Genomic DNA, 21,764 nt, shown 5'->3' on the forward strand with positions numbered 1-21,764 from the left:
CTTTCTTTTATTCCTCTTTACCTTTTGAGTCTGAGCTGACCCTTCTTTTTGTGCCTGGTATGTCTGGCAACTAGGAAAGCATCTATTCTGAAGCTAACATTTGTTACTAGATCCACGGCTGTTTTCCTAAATGATTTTGTTATCTAAAACATGTTTTCTTGATCCACCTAATTCATATGTTTAGTTCTTCGCAGAACAGGTAGGCTATTCCCCCTGCTATTAAGGAATCTAGGGGCATATTTATACTCTGTTTGCGCCGGAATTGCGTCGTTTTTTTTTACGCAATTTCGACGCAAAACTAACTCCATATTTATACTTTGGCGTTAGACGCGTCTAGCGCCAAAGTCCATGGAGTTTGCGTCATTTTTTTGCGTGGACACCTACTTTGCGTTAATTATATGCAAGGTAGGCGTTCCCGTCTAAAAAATCGACTCCGAGGCATGAGCGTTGGATTTATACTCCCGGGCAAAAATTACGCCCGGGAGTGGGCGGGACAAAAAAAATGACGTACGCCCGCTTTTGCGCCATTTTTTTGCGCCTGCAAAAGGCAGGTGTTAAGGGACCTGTGGGCTCTGAAGGAGCCCAGAGGTGCCCTCCCATGCCCCCAGGGACACCCCCTGTCACCCTTGGCCACCCCAGGAGGACACCCAAGGCTGGAGGGACCCAGGGACATTAAGTTAAGTTCAGGTAAGTGTTTTTTTTTATTTATTTTTTGTGGCATAGGGGGGCCTGATTTGTGCCCCCCTACATGCCACTATGCCCAATGACCATGCCCAGGGGACAGAAGTCACCTAGTTAGTCCACTTTGCAAAAAAGTCAGCAGCACAGATGACTCTGCCTTACCTACATCATATAGTTGTTTATAGCTCTCACTTTTCTGCATGTGTTAAAGAATATATACATTTGAAATCCTGTAGGGTTAGGCAATCTATGCAAAATGATTCAGAGGAAAACCCATATGATTTTTTTCTTTTCCTTAACACATTATTGGCTATCACTTAACACCTGACATGTGTATAGCTTTTGTAAACTAAGACAAGTGAGCATCTGCTTCCCTTTTGCAAAAATCTTGGAGAGTCAGATCTAGGTAATGTGAAAAAAAAACAATGCAGAAATCGATACCAGCTGTGTAAGAGCTGGCATCTTTGGCGTGATTCTCCCCCATTTTTTGCCTTCCGTCCTCCTGTTTTCCTCGCTTCGTTTTGCGTGTTTTACCACTGCTAAGCAGTGATAACCGCTTGTGCTCTCTCCTTAAAACACAATACAATTGGAATACACACAATTGGTAGATTTAATTTACTTGTAAGCCCCTAGTAAAGTGGTACTGCGTGTGCCCAGGGCCTGTAAATGAAATGCTACTAGTGGGCCTGCAGCACTGATAATTCCACCCATTTATGTAGCCCTTTAAACATGATTCTGCTCTTCCATTGCAGGATGTGTTTGCAGTTTTCAAACTGTCATGTCGAACTGGCAAGCTAAACCTTTTGCAGACCAAAACCTTCCTTTTAATACATATAATTTACCCCGATGTTATGGCAGGGTGCTGTATATTTAAAATTTTATGTTTTACATTTCCTGGTAGTGAAAAACTCTAAAATTCATGTTTCACTACTGTAAGGCCTACCTCGCCTGTAAGATAACATTAAGGTTACCTTATTACGTTTAATAAGCTGTAAATTCAACTTGGGAACAAGTAGGCAGCTCGAGTTTGGTTTCTAAAGAATGATAATTAAAAGCCCTCTTCAATTATAAAGTTGGATTTTTAATCACAATTCTGAAAATGACACTTTTAGAAAGTTGGCATATTCTTTTCCTAGCCATTTGGTGCCGGCAGCCTGATCTTGGGTCAAATGACTTGGTGTAACTTGTAGTTGGTCTTTGTATATTTCTCTCAGACAGTTAGACAATGGGAAGATAGGTGTTGGCAGGATAAATAAGGAGTTGTTGGAGCTCTCAGCTACTACACTTTACTTCACAAAGACTCTGCCTGAGCACTCACATAAAGGGTTGACTTCGGTCTTTTGTGACCCTAGACAAGCTAGCGCCAATACAGGAAGGAAGGGTATGCCTTACACCTCAGGGGGTTGAAACTTCTAGAGTCTTCTTCCACTTCAAAGTGGGTACCAGGGACAAATATCTCACCTCAGACCCCAACTTTTCAGTATACTTTGGGACCTGTGGACTCTGCTAGGAAAAAGGACTGTTGTGCTGCTCAAAGGGCTAGCACTCTGCTGGACTGTTGCTCTGAAAAGCTACTTCCTTGCTGTGCTGACCTGCTGTCCTCTGCCTGGGTGACAAGGACTAGACAAGCTTCTCTGAACCCAGGAATCCAGGAACCTGGAGTGACTCTGAGGGCTAGCTGTCTGGCCTCCTAGTCAGACGCCTCAGGGACATAGCAGGCTTCTAACAAGCTTGAACTCAGCCACTGGACTCTGCCGTCTGTGAGTCCTGCTCTCCGAAGTGGTGCCATACCATTCCTATACCCATGGAAGAGGGCCTGAAGGTGCTTTGCCAGCCCATCTGCGGATCCAGCAGAACAAATGCATCTCCTCTGCAGCACAGTGCATCTCCCGCAGAATTGGTGGATCACCTTTGCTGCTAGATGCATTGCCTTTATTATTGCCTCTGCTTTGCAGACTTCCTCAACACAGGTATTCCACATCACCTACATCAGACCATCAGAACTGCCACTTCCAACAGCATCTCTATGCCAGGACATCACTTCGCAGATCCCTTGAACCGCTTCTGCACTAGGGGTGGATGGTGAACTCTGCTCCGCTCACAGAGTTCGAGGAGTTTTACCACTCCGCTCTCCACTTGGAGTGTGGAGTTGTGAAAAACTCCACATAGTGGGACGGAGCAGAGTTTTTTCCTTGCTCGCGTTATGTTAGCGACAGCGAGCAATGAAGATCTTACTCAAGACCAACTTCTGTTGAGATTTCTCATTGTGGGCAGTCAGGAATGGTTGCTTCCACTTGCATTGGAAATCAGTTCGCGTTGAGAAAGCTGCCCCTCGAGTACAAAGTCTACTTGAGTGGCAGAAAAGAAGCAGCTCCCTCTTGCGTTGTGCATGGTGCCATTCATGCTGATTTTGCAGCACAGGATAAACACCCATGCTAAAAATCAATGCGAACAGTGCGACCTAACACACTCTGCCTCTTGCAGAACTCCGCATAGCATGGCAAAGTTTTTGGGTCAACTCTGCCCAGGCCGACTCGAAAATACGAATATCCTCTCCCGAACCTCAAATTGCCTCTGCTGTGCGACGGGTCCTCAAGATGGGACTCCACATTTTCTCGCAACCATGATTTAAGGTACTCTGTTGCAGCAGGCCTAAATAGGTCCCTGTAGCCGGAATGTAATTTATCAAAGTTGGCCTGATCTTATGACTTTTTCCTGGTCTGACACAACCAGATAAATACAGTTGGTGCTTTGTGCTTTTCTGATGCTATTTTCTCCTAAAATTTGCAAATCTCTGGTTATACTGGTTATACTGATTGGATTTTTGTAGTTTTGGTCTTCGTTTATTTATGAACATTTACTCTACTTTTCTAAATGTGTGTGGGATTTACCTTGTGCTGTATTTTTACTTTATTACTGTTTGAAGTGCTGCATAAATACCTTACACATTGCCTCTCATGCTACCAGATGATTGAGCTCAAATTAATTTCCGGTTTGCTTCTGACTTCAACCTGACAAGGATTGTGGTTGCTGCTTGAGTAGGGTTTCACCCCCATCAACCAGTTATCCAACTTTTTACAATCTGCCAGACTATACACAACATAACTGCCATTGAATGCAACAAACACCATATACAAAATCTTTTCTGTAAGCCTTTTAAAAACATTAGAATCGTATGTCATTGGGCTACTGACTACGTAGCAATAATTATATGCTAATGACTACCCTCAGTGTGGGAACGACCGTGATGTCAGCTTCCTTAATGGAAGCCCTCCACAACAAGGGACCCGAATACCTCAACCGTCGCCTCAGTTTCTACACGCCTACCCGTCAACTTCGCTCCGTCAACCTCGCCGCCGTCCCTCGCATCCGCCGCACAACGGCGGGTGGGAAATCCTTCTCCTACCTGGCGGCCAAGACATGGAACTCCCTCCCCGCCACCCTCAGGCCCACCCAGGACCACCTCGCATTCCGGAGGCAGCTCAAGACCTGGCTCTTCGAGCAGCAGTAACCCCCTCCCCTAGCGCCTTGAGACCCTCACGGGTGAGTAGCGCGCTTTATAACTATTATTGATTGATTGATTGATTGAGTGTATAGTGATGCTTATATGATCAACAGCTGCTTATTGTTCCACATTTGGAATGTTTCCTATTCTAAAGCTCCAGATCACACTGTACACAACCTTGGTCTCACGCAGTTCCAGAGCGTTCTACTGAAAATATATAGTGGTTTCAGTTTCATTTTGCATTTTGAACTTTAAAATACTTAGCTAACGAATTCACATTGGAAAGGCACATATTCTGGATATGTGAATAATTGGTTGCAGGATTAATTCCACCTTTTTCCAACGTTTTGTAAAATTTAGAACAAAATTGAGATACAACAATATTACAACATTATTTTACTCAGAAACAACACTCCTTTAAAGCATTGAACTCAGCCATACCTCCAACACTAGTACATATATTAGAGGTGCAATGGGTAGTTTTATAACGAAACTCATTTATTTACGCTTTAGTGCAAAATTCCATAGCTAAGGTACTCTTGTTAAGCAGTGTAAAGCTGATAATACATTATGAAAATGTCATACTTTTCTCAAAGTAGAAATATGTTATTGATTGTCCCCTGTTCTCTGACCTCTAAGCAGGCTGTGGCCTTCTCAGTGGATGTGCATGTGGTCACGTGCTTTCGCAAAGTGCATAAGGTTCCCGGTGATGTGTTTTTGTTAGCCATGTTACGTGTCCAGGAGTATTTCCAACACTTACCACACGCAGCGTTTTGCTCAGGGTTTGACTGAAAGTTTCTCTTCTCAGGGTATGGCTAAGAGTTTTTTTTTTACCCCACTGCCGTTGTGGACAGCCTTTGTCCATTAGAAGCTGCTGCTGCCTTTGTGCACAGCTACTTCCAGACACAAGTGACAAGACATAACTCTGCAACCAGAGCCTGTGCGACTGGAAACCTCAGTGGTTGTCCCTCGTCCACTAGCGTGTGACTCTGCTTGCAGTAAAGGGTTACAAAGGTCACCATTCTGCTGAACCGGTCTCTACGGCTCCATAACCCACTGCATATCTGGTCTGTAACAGCGTATGCTGGGTGTAGAGCACGACTTCAGCATGTCTTAGGCATAGTTCTGGTGGAGCTTGAATCCGCTGTATAGGCTTTGAGGCATGCAGGGAATAAATGTCCTTTGCCTGTACAATGCTTGTCACTATGACCCTCTTGAAACAGGAAACGGCCTTTTGCCGCCAGGCAGTACAGCCACTTGCGTGCATTTTGCACAAACAATTATTCTGGAGAAGTTATGACTGTGATAAATGTATTTTCTACCCCAAAGGACACGATTTCCAGATGCATTTATGGAGGGTACAATTCAACAGCTGTTAGTTCTGTGAGTCTCATCGTCGAATTTGTTCTTTCATCATCATCAATAAGATTTACTTCGGTTAAAAAAACATAAAAAACACATATGCAAATATACAGTAATGAAACACAATCCAGCTGTATGAAAAACAGTATAAAATAATTATTCACAATTCATAAAACATGCAGGTTATTCACACTAAAACTAAACTGCAGGGGGAAAATCACAGTAATCAATGGTGCCATCATCTAAACAAAGAGCATCAAAAGTTTAAAAAAAATCCTCTGGACATAAAATCAGGCAACCCTTTTATAGCATCATCAGTGATTGCACAAATCTTAGATGCCTCATCTGGGGTATCACAGCTTGAGTTGAACTATAACTATGCTATATCAGGCTTCTAGTACTTTACTAATAATCGAGGCCGCATGCAGAAACATGGCTAGACTATCAACAATCATCTCACGCATGTCTGATTTTATACCCAAAAGTTTACACATTGTTTTCTTCTGGTTTACGTACAGGTTTAGAAGGGATGAATCATCAGGGCTACCGCAAAGGCTCTCAAAAGCGATATTTTAACATTTTCTTTACGCAGGATATCAATGGAATCCTTGTGTGCCCAGCTGTACTTAAAACTTCTCTAAAAGAAGATATTTAAGACTCGAGCTCTGATGTTATCTGTAATCGTTGCCAAAATAATACAGCTCTCAGCTGGATTGTAAATAAAATCGGGAACAAACCCAAATCTTGCAACAAAGGGAGAGTTGGAGTACTAGCTGGAAGGTTGGTTAGGTGCTTAATAAACGTATTCTCTACCACCGATATCTCATTAGTTGCAGAATCGCCCCACAGATCTGCCCCATAAATGGCAGTGCTTTTTACCTTAACCTTGTATAACTCTATTGCAAGGGTTAAACTTACAGACTTCAATTTTTTTCCCAGCCTTAATATTGCCCTGGTCTCCTTCTAGTTATTTCAGCCTTCCAGCTGTAGTTGCTAGAGAGAGTCACCCCCAAATACACAAAATTGGATACTGGCTCAAGTTCAGTGTTGTGGGCACATAATCTTGGATCATCTGATTTACAGGGACTAAACAGGATATACGTATCTTGCTTGCATTCAATTCTAGACCGTGGTCAGCAGAAAACAATAGAAAGAGATCTAGAATTGCCTGCAAGACCTTTGGGGTTTTTGAGATGATGATGGTGTCGTCTGCTAAAAATAGTGTTGCTATTTTAATGGCACCAATCCTTGGGGTATCATTGTTTGTAAAATTAAAAATTTCGTGAGATAATTTTCTAAGCAAGACTGCTTTCCAATAAATTAGGTTAAACCTTATTATGTGCTTACTTTTGGGTGTAAACCCACTTGCAGGTTTGAAAATATATTATTCATCTGGGTCCACTCTGATAGTTTTCCCAAGACCTGTCAACAAAAGATTTTCTGGAGCCAATCTATTAGACTACTTGGCCTATAGTGCACGGGTCTGTCGCACCAGCCTTTCTTGTAAATCAGGACGATCTCTGCACTATGCCAAGATTAAGGTATTGCACCCCCGCTCATAACTGCTTTAGTTAGCAGATTTAGGTAGGTAGCACAACTGTTGATTCAGGAGCAAAGAGGTCAGATGGAATGGAATCCAGTCCAGGAGCTTTGTTTGGTACAATTTGCTTCAGTGCCTCCCAGGAGTTGGCATAGTTTATTTCAGGTACCTCTGGAAGCTCCAATAGAATGATCAAGAGTCTTTCACTTCTTCCGCCGTCAATTCCTAGATTGTCTTTTGCTGAATACAGCTCTATATAGAGGTCACCCCACTTATGTGGTTCAACGTGAAAGGCTACAGAGATTGCTGCAGAACGGCTGTCATGTGCAATAATAGCCCAGAGTGCCTTAGTGTTCCCCTTCCTTGCTGCAAGCATTAAATCTGCCCACGCCTCCAACTCCCAAGGACTTTTGGCTAACTTAAGCTCATTTTTATACCTTTTCCAAGCCTCTGAAATTCTACTCCGAGCCCTGGGATTGATGAAGCCCAAGAGTGAAGCTTTTGCTGCCCTATATTTGTCGTTATACCATGAAGGCTGCTTCAAGCCACAACGTGCTGTCTTCCTCAGCTATCTAGAGAAAAGATCCCTCAAATCTTGACAGCAAATAGGCACTCGTGAATGGCTAGAATGAGACTGGGGGCTGCCCCTTCAGCAAGTAGTTCATCCATCTGTGCCATGGTGTTACCATGTTTGCGTATACCTGTTCCAAAATATTAGGGGAGTCTGAACATACTCCCATTTTACGGCCTTCTTGTTATTTGATAAAACTGTGTTCCCCAGGAGATAAGGCTTTGTTTCTGCTAAATGCCACTCAATTACCAGTTCAATTTTCAGGGCATTATGGTCACTGCCCTCCCATTTCAAGCCCTTAAGCCGATTCTTAGAGTAATGCCCAACAACTGCAAGGCCGACTATTTCTTCTCCTTGGAGATGCCTAGTTTTGGGATTTCCCATAATGCATCCTCCTTCTCAGATATGGATGAAGTGCAAATGTCCAGAAGTTCCATTGTTACACTGAAATCCCTGCTACTATTATTGGGGCTTTTTGGGGCAAGTTACTTAACTGGTTATCCAAAACTGTAAGAGTGAGGGACTCCTTATTCATTCCTAAACACCTATCATAAGCATGAAAAATATAGATATTAAAGCCATCTTTACACAATTGAAGGCCTAAAAGATCAGGTGCAGGTCTCCGTAATAGGGTGATGTTACAGGTCAATGAATGTTTTACCCAGATAAGCAACTCCCCACCAGGCAACCTCTTTCATGGACTATGGGTAGGTAAAAAGTACTTGAATACCCACATATGTATATAGCCGGAGTCAGGTCACCAAGGGGCAAATTTGAGAGACCTTGCGCCTCCTTGTGCAACAATAAAATCATTTTCTTTACTTTAATCTGGCCCATGAGGCCAAAATCACCACACCAAATTTGCAAAGTGGTGCAATGCATGCATTGCGCCACTTTGTAACCCTTTGCGCTACATTATGCCTGCGCCAAAAATAATGTATGCAAAGGGGGCGTTCCCCCATTAGAGGGGACAAACAAATTGGCACAAAGAAATCTCAGAGATTTCCTTGCGTCATTTTTTGGCACTTGTAACGGTTGGTTAGAGCAGGTGTTAAAAGGTGGCACACCATTGTTTACAATGGGCCTCAATGGGCTTTGCAGGATTAGCGTCAATTTTTTTTACGCTAATCCTGCAAAGCTCCGAACTAGTGTCAACATTTTTGACGGTAGTTCCCTAACTACCGCCATGGTGAGATGTATCATAGATATGGCGCACATATGGTGGTGTTAGAGGGGTGCTAATGGGAGCAAGAAGAGTGGTGTGGCACTGAGTGCAGTGCCACCTTTCTTAAATCAGGCCGCAAGTTTCCTGGAAAACACATATGTCATGTTCATTTACATAAAACCCCCAGTCATGATTTGTTAGTTTCATCTGTATCCCAGCTACATTTCAAGAAAATGGCCCACGCTGATTTAGCTGCATTCTGAGGAGAGCTCTGAGGGGGCCTCCAGCTGGATCATTTATTGATTAGGCCCCCGCTCCATGGGTCAACCACAGGCATCCAGAGAGGCAAGTGGATCAAATATATTTTAGGTAGACAGCCTGCCAAGGGCTATGGGTGCACCACCCCAAATTCCCCCACAACATTCATGCATGGGTCTGGCCCATGCGAGAGTGATGGCACATCATCCCCTACAGATCAACAGAAAAAGCCAAGGGGGAGGGCTAAAATGGAAATTAGGGGACAGGCAGTACCAGGGCAACAGACAGAAGCAAGAACGCTACCAGCAGCCACGGGTTGTTTGAAGTACTTATCACACAGTCCCCTTAAAGAGATTTTGGGGCCTTGCCAATCCAATTCACCCTCCTTACCAGGTTAGTCCATCCACCCACCTCTTTCCCAAGTGGCAAATGCAGTTGCATCCAATGTGTATCCTTTTTCCTTACCTGGTTGCAGCTTTCGGCCCCCGATCTTAATTGTGTCACGTTGCCTGAAACAACAACATAAAGTGTCGCTTCCAGAGGCAAGCTAAAATTAGCTAGTCTTGTGGGTAAAGTCACTCAAGCTACTGTAATAGTAGAGGCATTGGGTACCAGAGTCCCCTGGATGTTATTGTCCGCAGGGAGTGAGCCCGAGTCCCTAGGCGTCCTGCCCAAACCCTCCAAGACCATAATGTCTGACTGGCCCTCTTCTTATGTTGCGCCACATGGGAATAAGGTGACCAGATACTGGGCCTGCCATTGATGGGGCTGCAGATTGGGGAAGTGGGGCAGGACAGAAGTTGAAGCGAGACGCCCCTGAGTGTAAACAAAAGGCGTCCAGCTGGAGAGTTTCTGTTTAATGGCAGACAGCCTTGCTAATATTGGGTCCAATTTGCCATCCAGGGCAGCATCCAAGTTATTGAAAAAATCATCAAATAAAGTTTTCATCTTTTCCAACTTTTCACTTTTCAACTCTGTAGGCTCCGTGCCATGGCCACGTGGAAACACTGAGATGGTCCCTCGTGGGCATTTGGTTATACTGTTGATATACAATCTTTTACTCTTTCTTACACTAATTCCATCGTTACCCATTTCTGCCCCTTTGCTGCCCTGGGACATTGCTGTAATAGAGTCCCCCGTCGGACTTCCTGTGGCACAAGGAACACAAGTGAGCGGAGAACAACTCAGTATTTCTCTCCCCCAAAGCTTCACCAAAGACTTCATGAGTCCTGGAACTTGGGTGGGGTCCTCTTTAGCAGGAGAATCTGAGAGAATCACATCAGGAGATGGGAGGGATAGCAGACGCTCAGCCAGTTTGATTTCTTTGCTAATTACTCCCACTGTCCTTTGCAAAAATCAATCCAAGGTTGTATGAGTAGATGTGCAGGGTTTAAGGGAGCTTACAGGCTGCTTCTTCTTCACCATCGTCCTGCGGGGGTGAGTAATAAAGCCAAAGATCACTGTTCACAAGCCCTGACCTTGTCAAACTCGCAGTACAGTACAAAAGTGCGATAGATACAAGGACACAACAAAAAAGTACTTACTCAATCCAACATTGAATAAGGCAGAGGTATGACTCGGCCTGGCAGTCCACTCCTCTGCCCCCTCCAAACAAGCGACCACTCTTTTAGGTTCTTCTCCCACAAGTGAAGTGGGACATGGTGAGTGTGTCCTAGTAATGTCTCGGGCTTCACGGTGCCCTGGGTCACGAGCCTGTTCGAAGGTGTCCTGCAAATTTCGTGGGCGCATCTGTTAGCTGGTAAGCAGCCAACCCATCAGATGGCTAACAGAGGGAAGCTGCAGCTGTTCAAGTTGTGCCGGGGTGCAGAGTGCAGCAGCAATTCCACAAGGGGTCCCGGCAGAGTTCCAATGTTCGTTAGAGGTGCCAACCTCATCCAGGGAGAACTGGTGGGCCACCGTGGGTCACCCAACCCTCTGGTTACAGTCCCCCAAGCTGGTCTAGTCATAAAGCGGCCAGAGTGTGGTAAGGAAGCCAGCCATCGGCTCCTCCTCCGCTGAACAAGTGCTCCCCATCCTGCTTCTCATTCCTTCAAACGCTGGGAAACTCCACAGTCAGGCACAGATCTCCACATGTTAAATTTTAGAATAGTCACAATTTTCCACATGAAACTTTCTGATAGGGTTCAAAAAGGCAAATACTAATGGATTATCTAAATGGCCAGGTATACTTCCATCAACCATTAACTGGCTGGAGATGTTGTGGTCCAAATCCTAACAGGTTTCACCTCATGGGGCTTTTCCCCGTTCTGTCTTCTTGGCACCCTCTCAGCCCTGTTCTTTCAAACTGCTACGTTTGTGCGCCTTGGTGCATCTTAGATTGCTAAAAGATCAATCTATCAGTTATTCCTTTCAAGTGCACTAACTACATCTAGATATCATCAGGGCACCTCAGAGGTATACACCTCTATATCAACTCTTAAGTCAATGAAAAACAAAATGCCAACGAGCCACTCATTGATGGGGTTCAGAGGAACTGACTGTAAAGGGAAGGGCTATACCAGTGTTTAGAAATTAAAGAACTGGAGCATGTAGTATAGCGTTCAATTTACTGACACAGTATATATTAGCTATCAGCAGTGGCGGCAGTTGACTTTGAAAGTGGGTAAAGCAAGAAAGTCTCACCAGCTTTAAAGCCGCTCAGGAGATTGAGCTGCGAGTCAATGTTATTTCAAATGAAATAGCCAGATTGCTCACTTTACTAGATCATTTTGCTTAAATTGGCTGAAAATCCAGATGTACTGATGATGCACTGAAGAGAAAAGGGTGATTGTTTAACTATTGTCCTCTTAAGGTTGACTGAAGAGCTATATGCATTATAGTCAATTAACAAACATTTTGTCATGCAAGTTTCCTTTGCCTATCTTGTAGTACCTTTTTCTCTTAATTTCTCCAGGAAGGCCTCTCCAAGAACAATTTCAGTCATATCTTCTGGCTGGGACTCTGCCTTTAATGGACACATGAAAGTCCACAACATTTCAACAATATATGGTGGAAATAACTGGCGATAGGATGGCAGAGCTGTGGGACTGGGTGCAGGCCTAGTTTGTGGTACTTGGCCTTGCCATAGGTCAGGATCCCGGGAGATGGCCACTGCATCTCTTCACCTGCTTAGACATTGGATGGCATAGCACCTGCATGGAGTTGGCCAGCCTTCATAGCTGGAGATGCAGTGAAGCAGAGGGATGGGTGGTGTTCACAGACGGAGTTGGAGTTGACAGGCCAGTGGTTTCAAAATGTAAGGGCATAAAATCATGGCCTATGTGAAGATGGGGGTTAAGAACTACTCTAACTCCATTTGTGATCACATGTTGAAATCATGTCCATCTCAGCCTGTGTCAAGGTGTGAAAAAGTGGATTTAGAGGCAGGAACAGGGCTTTGACTCCTTTCAGCATGGCTGTACAGCCCTAAACCTAAAGCATTGCAGAAGTTAAAATGATGCCTGCTCTCCTCATATAGGCAGTAGACCCGTTATTCCAGGCTTGGTGCAACACTGAAGGGTCTTCCATGCTGCAGCGACAGGCAGTCTGTTTGCATGCTTCAAATTGTGTGGCGAGCCAATGTGTTGCTGACAGGAGATTATTGGACTATTAAAGAATTGTAAGGCAGAACCCTAAGGCCTATTCAGGGGAACTGCAGCTGACTCTCAGTATAGTGATTATGCACCAGATGTATCAAACATTTTTGCGATCTTGGGCCGTATGCGATAGCATAAATGCATTTTGGTATGTAACAAGTCCAGTTTGCGATTCGGTAACTTGTTATCAAATCGCAAATTGGATTTGCTACTACATACCGATGCGGTATTACGAAGGGGCGTGTCAAGGGCGTCCCTTCCTAATACCGAATCGCAGAAGTATGTATGATTGTTTTGTGACTGTGAATGCAGTCGCAAAGCAATCGCAGTTACCACCAATTTCAAATTGGTGGTAACCCATTCGCAAAGAGGAAGGGGTCCCCAAGGGCCACCTTCCCCTATGTGAACGAATGAGAACATGTCTTTTAAAAGCAGGCAGTGGTCCCATGGACCACTGCCTACTCTTAAAAAGTGAAAAGAAAACTTTTCATTTTTCAATTTTAAACGCATCACGTTTTCCTTTAAGGAAAACGTGCTGCATTTTTAAAAAAAGATTGTTTTATTGAAGAGCAATCACAGACATGGTGGTCTGCTGAGCCCAGCAGGCCACCATCCCTGTGATTGTAGCCATTGTTAATGGCTCGCAAATTGTGACCTTCCTCGTGAATATTAAAGAGGTAGGTCCATCTGCGAGCTCTTGCGAATCGCAGTATGAAACTCCTGGAGTTTCATACATTCCAATTGCGATTACTTATTTAAGATCCGCCAAAAATCGCAATTAGGTAATCGCTATTGTGAAGAATGATACATCTGGCCCGTGGTGTTTCATACTTCAAAATAGTGAGTCAAGAACATGAAGGATCTATGCTGCGTCAAAAGCTGTTCTATCAAATATGCTTGATGTTTAACGAAAGTTTTAAAGACAAGCATGCAATGACTTTTATTTTCACAAATGTTAGCATGGTGTCATAGAGGACATAGTAAATGCCCCAGAGCTAGTGAGGACTGTGTGCTGGTCTCATGGCATATTGGGGGAGGAGTTTGAAACTCATCCAGCCCAGAGAGAGTAGCAGCACTTACTTATCTGCATATTTATGATTTGTTGCTACTGGGTGTTGTGCTATTCCCTTATGTATTGAGGTATTTCATTGGTTTCTGTATACACAGCCGTGGCCTGTCCTTTAGGGTGGAGGGCCCACCCCCCTCCACCTTTTGCCCCTCATGAAGAGTGCCTTTCAGGCTGAGCAAAGGTCAGCCTGACAGACACTTCATGTTCAGATCAGGCAGCCAGGAACAAGACACGCACGATTTGCGCAGACTCCTGGCTGCTGAGCTGAACTTTGCTGGGCTGAAGAGGTCACAGCTCCTATGGACGTGACCTCTTCAGCTTAGCAAAGGTGCCTAGGCCCTTCCCCTCAGTGACGAGGGAAGCATCAACAATTGACTTAGACCTGGGGGCTTCAGGTTTAAGCCCTGAAGCGCCGAGGGCGAGTGTCAATCAGTGACACCTCGTCACAGAGCTAAGGTCAGCCACAGAGGGAAGGCAGCAGTCCCAACCCTCCTCGGGACTCCGAGCTGAAGGTAAGTACGTGTGTGTGAAGGTAAGTATGTGTGTTTTTTAAATGATTGTATGGTGCGTGCGTGTATGTTTGAATGTTGATGAGTGTTGTGAATGGATGTGCATGCATGCATGTGTGAATGAGTAAGTGTGAGTGTGAGTGTGCTTCCGGCCCGCCCCCCTCCCTCCTAAAATTTCCAGCCGCCACTGTGTATACACCTGCGTCTCAGTGCTTCATTTGAGCTGATGGATTCTGATGCAGGGCACCAGCACTTATTTTTGAGGACCTGCACTTATTTGTGTGCCTCAAGCATTTGCTGCGAGTAGAAGACACTAATGGGAAAAACGGAGGAAGAGAACAACGGAAAAGCGTCACAGAGGGAGAAATCATAAAGCTGTAAGAGAGAGAGCTGAAGGGGTAGGAAGTGGCTGTAAATGGATTAACGAGGCCCGAGATGGCTTCAGGATTACACTACCTCTGTATTGTGTGCTGGCGCATTTAATTACAGCAGCCGCGTGTTTCAGTGTTTCAGAGAAGAGTTTAGGGAACCAGCACGTTTTTTATGTACCCATTAAGCGCCGCTGCGTATAAATCGTACTGCTTTTCACACTGTGGCCCGTATTTATACTCCGTTTGCGCCGAATTAGCGTCGTTTTTTTCGACGCAAATTCGGCGCAAAACTAACGCCATATTTATACTTTGGCGTTAGACGCGTCTAGCGCCAAAGTATTGGCAAATAGCGTCATTTTTTTGCGTGAACGCCTTCCTTGCGTTAATGAGATGCAAGGAAGGCGTTCCCGTCTAAAAAAATGACGGCGACGCAAATGCGTCGTATTTATACTCCCGGGCAAAAATCACGCCCGGGAGTTGGCGGGTCAAAAAACCCCGCATTTTCGCCACTATTTAACGCCTGGGTCAGGGTAGGCGTTAAGGGGCCTGTGGGCTCAAAATGAGCCCACAGGTGCCCTCCCCTGCCCCCAGGGACCCCCCCTGCCACCCCTGCCCACCCCAGGAGGACACCCAAGGATGGAGGGACCCACCCCAGGGACATTCAGGTAAGTTCAGGTAAGTATTATTTTTTATATTTTTTAATTTTTTTGGGGTGGCATAGGGGGGCCTTATTTGTGCCCCCCTACATGCCACTATGCCCAATGACCATGCCCAGGGGACACAAGTCCCCTGGGCATGGCCATTGGGCAAGGGGGCATGACTCCTGTCTTTACTAAGACAGGAGTCATGAAATGGCGTCTGGGCGTCGTAAAAAAATGGCGCAAATCGGGTTGAGGCGATTTTTTTGCCTCAACCTGACTTGCCCCATTTTAAGACGCCCTAACGTCATTTTTTCCCAACGCCGGCGCTGCCTGGTCTACGTGGTTTTTTTCCACGCACACCAGGCAGCGCCGGTCTGCTTGCGCCGGCTAACGCCATTCCATAAATACGGCGCCCGCATGGCGCTTCAGAATGGCGTTAGACGGCGCTAAATTTTTTGACGCTAAACTGCGTTAGCGCAGTTTAGCGTCAAAAAGTATAAATATGGGCCTGTATATTTGAGAAAAACGTCCCGTGGTATAAATCGTATGGCCCCATTTTAGAAAAAACTTTGGGTCAAACCCCTTAAATCCACATAGGCAACAGATGTGCACGCTGTGAGACATGACCTGCATTAAAACATTTTCTACGATTGCTTTTGCCCCTATTCCAGCCATGATGCAGTCTACTGGGAACATTAATCAGTCCAAGGTCCATCCTGCTAATGGAAACTTCACATACACACAGCAATCGAACGAAAGAGGAGGGTCTTAATTTTGAGGTGTAAAACGGTGCACAGAGGTTAATTCAACTCACCAAACTCTATCCTTTGGCGGCCACTCATACAGATAAAGTGTAATCTACACAGTGCACGCCTTTAAAAGCCACCATTAAAATGTGCTATCCGTAGACGTGAAGTGGGTAGAGGCTGAAGGTAAAACGCTTTCTATTACTGAAGATTGTTTAAGCTGTAAATTGGAAACATTCCAACATATCTGTTAGTCCTCTACATATTAAGCCGGAGGCTCTAGCTTTGCATTTAAATCGTCTAACTTGCCAGGGGGAATAATCTTCCCACAGTGTTATCAGAAGGATCTTGGCACTTGCGTGCGGTAGCAGCGAGAGTGGAACCGCGAATATTACTATGTAGGTACGCTGACTGATCTCATTATCAAATGCAAATTTACAGTTTCAACCTGATATTTTTCTAAATTGTTTTCTGTTAGAGCTTCCTCTCCTGCGTGAAGTTTGTGATTATTGAAGGTCAAAAAATAGTAAAACTGAAACTACTCTAACAGCAGGAATGCAGAGGAAAAATTCACTGAATTTTCAAGAGAATGTATTTTTTGGTAGCATCTCACTCTTTTGTGGTTCTGTTCCACTAGACGAAGATGCAGGTATGAGTGTGCTGCCCGCTGAGATTATCATACCAAATTTTACGTTAGCAATGAAAACTGCTGCATAATACTTGTACGTTATAACACAACTGTCTGTGAACTGCACATAAACAGGATCGGACTGGCGAATAGGGAAATCAGGCCGTGCCCAACGGGCTTGTCTCCCAGATCAGTCCATGGGCCGTTTTTAGGTTTCACCCAGACAGTGCAAGGGTTGTCTGCACGACTTTTGTTTGCATACAGTGGGTTTTCAGCCAGTCCATAGCTTGCCATTTGTTATCTTCAGTGTCCTCTTATTTGCTTCACTCCTGCTTGACATGGCATTTGGGCATCACCTCCTCCTCTTGTGTTTAACCGTCCCCTGGAGCATGGACTAAGTGCTTATGTCCATCCACTGCATATGAGTGCTTGTGTCTGCAATCCATCTCCCATATCCCCATCAATATACGTTCTTTTCTCTCCCACCCCCTACCCAGGGCTCCACACCATTACACTCTAAGCTACTCATCCCAACGCCATTGCACTCTACTCTATTCCTTTGTACTCCATGCCACTGCACTCTACACTGCACCCCTCTACTTTATGCCACTGCACTTTATGCCACTGAACTCTATACCACAGACCTCTGTTCTGCACCACTCTACTCTACTCTGCACCACTCTACTCGATGCCACGTTATTCAATGCGGCAGCAATCTACACAACTCTACTTTCCATCACTGTACTCTATCCCACTGTACTGTATACCACTGTTTTCTATGTCACTCCAATCTGTGCCACTCTACGTCACTGCACTTTACACCACTCTACTCCATGACACTCTACTCTTACTCTACACCACTGTACACTACTCCACTGCGCTGTACTCCACACTACTCTACACAACTAAACTCTATTCCACTTCACATTACACCACTGCACTCTATTACTGCCCCAGTCTACTCTTCTCCATTCTACTCTCTGTCACTGCACTCTTTGCCACTTTACTTTGCACCATTCTAATCTATGCTGCTCTACTCTGCACTACTGTATTCTACATCATTGCACTCTGTGGCACTGCACTCTACAGCACTGTATTCCATGACACTCCACTCTACGCACTGCACTCTACTCTGCACCACTCTATTCAATGCCACTGTACTCTACGCAACTCTAAATTGCACCACTACACTTTACACCACTGCACTCTATGACACTGCGCTCTACGCCACCCTACTCTACACCACTCTATTCGTCTGCACTCTATGCCATTCCACTCTACACCACTATACTCTGTACCACTCTACTCTACAACAAGGAACATTACACCACTGCACTCTATGACACTCTACTGTGCACCACTATACTCTATGCCTCTGCACTCTGTATCACTCTACTACGCTTTCCACCACTCCAATCCACTCTGTGCCCCTCCAATCTATGGTTCTTCACTCCACTATATGTCATTCTACATCAGCCTACTCAGTGCCACTCTACTCCACACAGTGCCACTCTATGCTTTCCTACCCTACTCTACACTATGCCATTCAACTCAATGCCACTCTACTCTAAAGCCCTCAAACCACTTCACTCTGCATCACTTCACTCTAGCCCATTTCACTTTATGCTACTCTACTCAACGCCATTCCTAGACACTCTACTTCTCTCCACTTTACACCACTTTCCTCTATGCCACACTGCACCATTCTACACCACTCTACTGTATTTCACTTACTCCATTCTACTCCACTTCACTCTACACCACTCTAGCCTACCCCACTCCACTCTACATCACTCTACTCTACTCAATTCTTCTCTATGCCACTCCATGCTCTGCCACTACACTCAACTGTACACCACCTCCCTCAACACCACTTCACTCTGCGCCACTCTATGCCATTCCAAGCCACTCTACTCCACACCACTCTATGTCCTGTTACTCTACTGCACTCTACTGTACAACATGGCTAAAAGACACTGACAAAGTCAATAGCGCTCATGTAGGCAAATCCTATTTTACTTTGCCAATGTTTGTTTTGGCTATTTGTGGGACGGTCTATGGATTGCTGCAGCTTAGAGTCATCCACAACTCAGAAAACGCTTATGCAGTGTGTCCTTACAAATGAAAAACTGTCCCAAGTTGCAAACAAGGCCCAATTTCCTAGCTATCTAATTAATTAATGGTAACTTCTTTTATTTTGGTGCCCAGGCCTTTTGACTGTCCCAGTCTGACCCTGCATACAAGTGACATACAATGCCCCACCATGCACCTGGTGAGCAATCTTTCAGCAATGAAAATCATTACTACTGCTCCGAACTCCAGTAATGAGTAAGTGGGGTTTACAGAAGTCAAGAGCTAAAGAGCCACTTGTCTATTGAATTGATTCCCCTCTATTGTGATTCACACGAGTGTTGGGGTGAGCTGGTGTTTATGGTGCCGGTGGCTCCAGTTTCCACAGACATATCAGTTTCTCCAGAATATGATGTTCGTGTTTTCAATGCCCTTAATCAATTGGGGTATTGGCGGGAACTACATTTTTCAGTTGACCATGAGGACTGTAAGATGTGCAGCAGTTGTGGCTTGCATGTGTAATTTGTCGATCCACAGGACGTGTCTTGTTATTATTCTTTATTATCACGCTGTACTGTGTGGGTGCTGATGTCCACATTTGGTGTTATGTGCAAATGCTGGCTTTTCATTAATGTATTCAGTTGGTGAGTTTGTGGATTCATGTTTAACACTCATTCTGACTGGTTTTGCTGTAGAAAGATGCATTTGAACGCATGTTCCATACTCCTTGATGTCCTTCTGGTTGCCGGAATGACAACCTTTGTTTTAGACATCGTTTACTGTTGTAAAAGTACCTTTTTGCGATTGTATTTTCCCATTTGATGTTATTTCACACCGTTTTCGAACCGGTACTATAGAGATACAGTGTATTATTGTTCCTCAAATTTAATTTCCAAATATTGGGAAAAGAATAACTCTTTTTCATGTAAAACCTTCTGAACAGCTAGTGAATATCTGCAAAATCCTGACAGGCTGAATTACCTGGTTCATAGGGTCACCATCTCTGCTGTGTGTCTACTACTTAGAAATACATTGTCTCTATCAGAGCCCTTAATCCCTCCCCTTCGAGTCTGGCATTCTGTGTCTAGACAATGTGGGAGAGAGAGAGAGAGAAATATTGGTAAAGCTAAAGCAAATGAGCCAAATTTAAGTAATGTTATGTGATTCTACCAAATATAGATTTACAGTTGTCTGACTCCTTCCATTATGCCTAATAATCCCGTGTGTTTCTGTTTTTGCTGCAGTTTCAATGTACCCGGTGCTCAGAGTGAATATTAAATGAAGCTTTTTGAGTTTAACATTATTAAACATAAATTACAGATTGTTGGACGAAAGTCCATCTAATGTCATGTACAACCTTGCTCGTTTGATAGCTTGTTAAATGAATAGCTCACTTGGTTTTCTGGTAATATTACACCTGGGGTAGCTGTAGGAAACGGGACCATCTTTTAATGGACAATTTTAGACTGACTATGGTCTAAACTATTCTGAGGATATTCTGTTTACACTTTCTCACTGTGTACCTCACGTTAGAGACCAATGGGGCACCTCCTATGGGAACGACTCTCGATGCATACTCACAGCCCTCGGAATTCACAAACGGCCTTGGTGAATGGGAAATGGCTTTGGGAAGTCCGGGAGGGACAGTCCAGAGAGAGTATGCGTGGTTCTGTCTCAGGGAACTAAAATAGTAAACTTCAAGATCGATGGCAAAATCTTCTCCTGGTTCCTTATGCTCTAGGGATGAAAATGTAGGCACCAATGCACCATGGTCTCTTATCAAAAAAATCTTCACAGTCGCAAATGAAGATAACCATAGTTTGAAGTGTGTTCCCTGATTTTGGGGCAGTCTCCCGAGTATTCCATAAACCTCACAACAGTGTGCTGTTTGATCCAGTGTGAGTAGAGCTCAATAATGCTGTAGGGCCACGGAATCCTAGCTAATACTTGAACCGATCAGTGGATCCTGCGCAAGAGCTCAATGGATCGAAGGGATGTCATTAACGTGGCATGTAATCATCAACTTTTATCAACTTACTTGAGAATTTTAAACCACAATCAATAACCACACCAGTTTATTAAGAAGGATTATAAAATGTATTTCCCTATATTAACAGTGCCAATGTCACGAAAATAACTCTCAAACACAAATGATAAGCATGTAGAATTAATAATGGTTGATTAGAACATCTAATATAGCCTAGCTTAATCAAAACAGTCAAACAAATAATCCCCAAAACAATAACGCTGATTAATTACACCAAAATCGGTAATAATGGCAATTTATTCATTAGTACAACCTTCAAATGTGTCAATATGAACCTTAAGCATTCAGTATTAATACCCTCACTAACCCCGAATTAGCATCAACATGTTGGGCTTCATGTAAAAAGAATTTAGAAACGTAAATTTGGTCAAATCTCTTTAACTTTGGTTATTAGGAAAAAACAACATTAATATGCAGCAATCAGAAGATAAGTTGCAGCTGGTACCAATAAAGCAAAAGAGACACATATGACATTACAATCTCATACATTACCCAAATGGATAACTGATGAAATGTAAGTAGTTTGGGTATCCTTAAGAAAATTCTTTATTCAACGATGTACAAGTTACAAAGGAAACGGCCCATCCACCCGGCGGTGTCCTCATTGGTCCAGTCCTCTCCTCAACTGCCACCGTTCCCTCCCTCGAGAATTCTGCATTCTCCATTCCAGAATGAGTCGATTGAGTGAAATAATATAACAATAACAATACGCAGACTACTTCAGCAAGGGGACACCTTCAGGTTTTATCTTCAGAAAAATCGGGCCTAATACCCTGCTAATACGACTTGAACCATCAGCAGGAACACTGTCATCTAGCTTCTCAGGTCTCTAACATGAAGTCCCTGATCAGAGAATTCCCAACAGAAAAGGTCTCTCTCTAACATCTGACAACAGGTTGTTATACTAATCTTCAAAAAAACTTATGATTGGTCAGTTCATGGGGTGGCTATGCTTCAGCCAATAGCTGTTTTAATTGATAACCTAAAATACAACATTACTACATC

Source organism: Pleurodeles waltl, chromosome 1_2, assembly GCF_031143425.1.
Source record: "Pleurodeles waltl isolate 20211129_DDA chromosome 1_2, aPleWal1.hap1.20221129, whole genome shotgun sequence".
Classification (NCBI taxonomy): Eukaryota; Metazoa; Chordata; class Amphibia; order Caudata; family Salamandridae; genus Pleurodeles; species Pleurodeles waltl.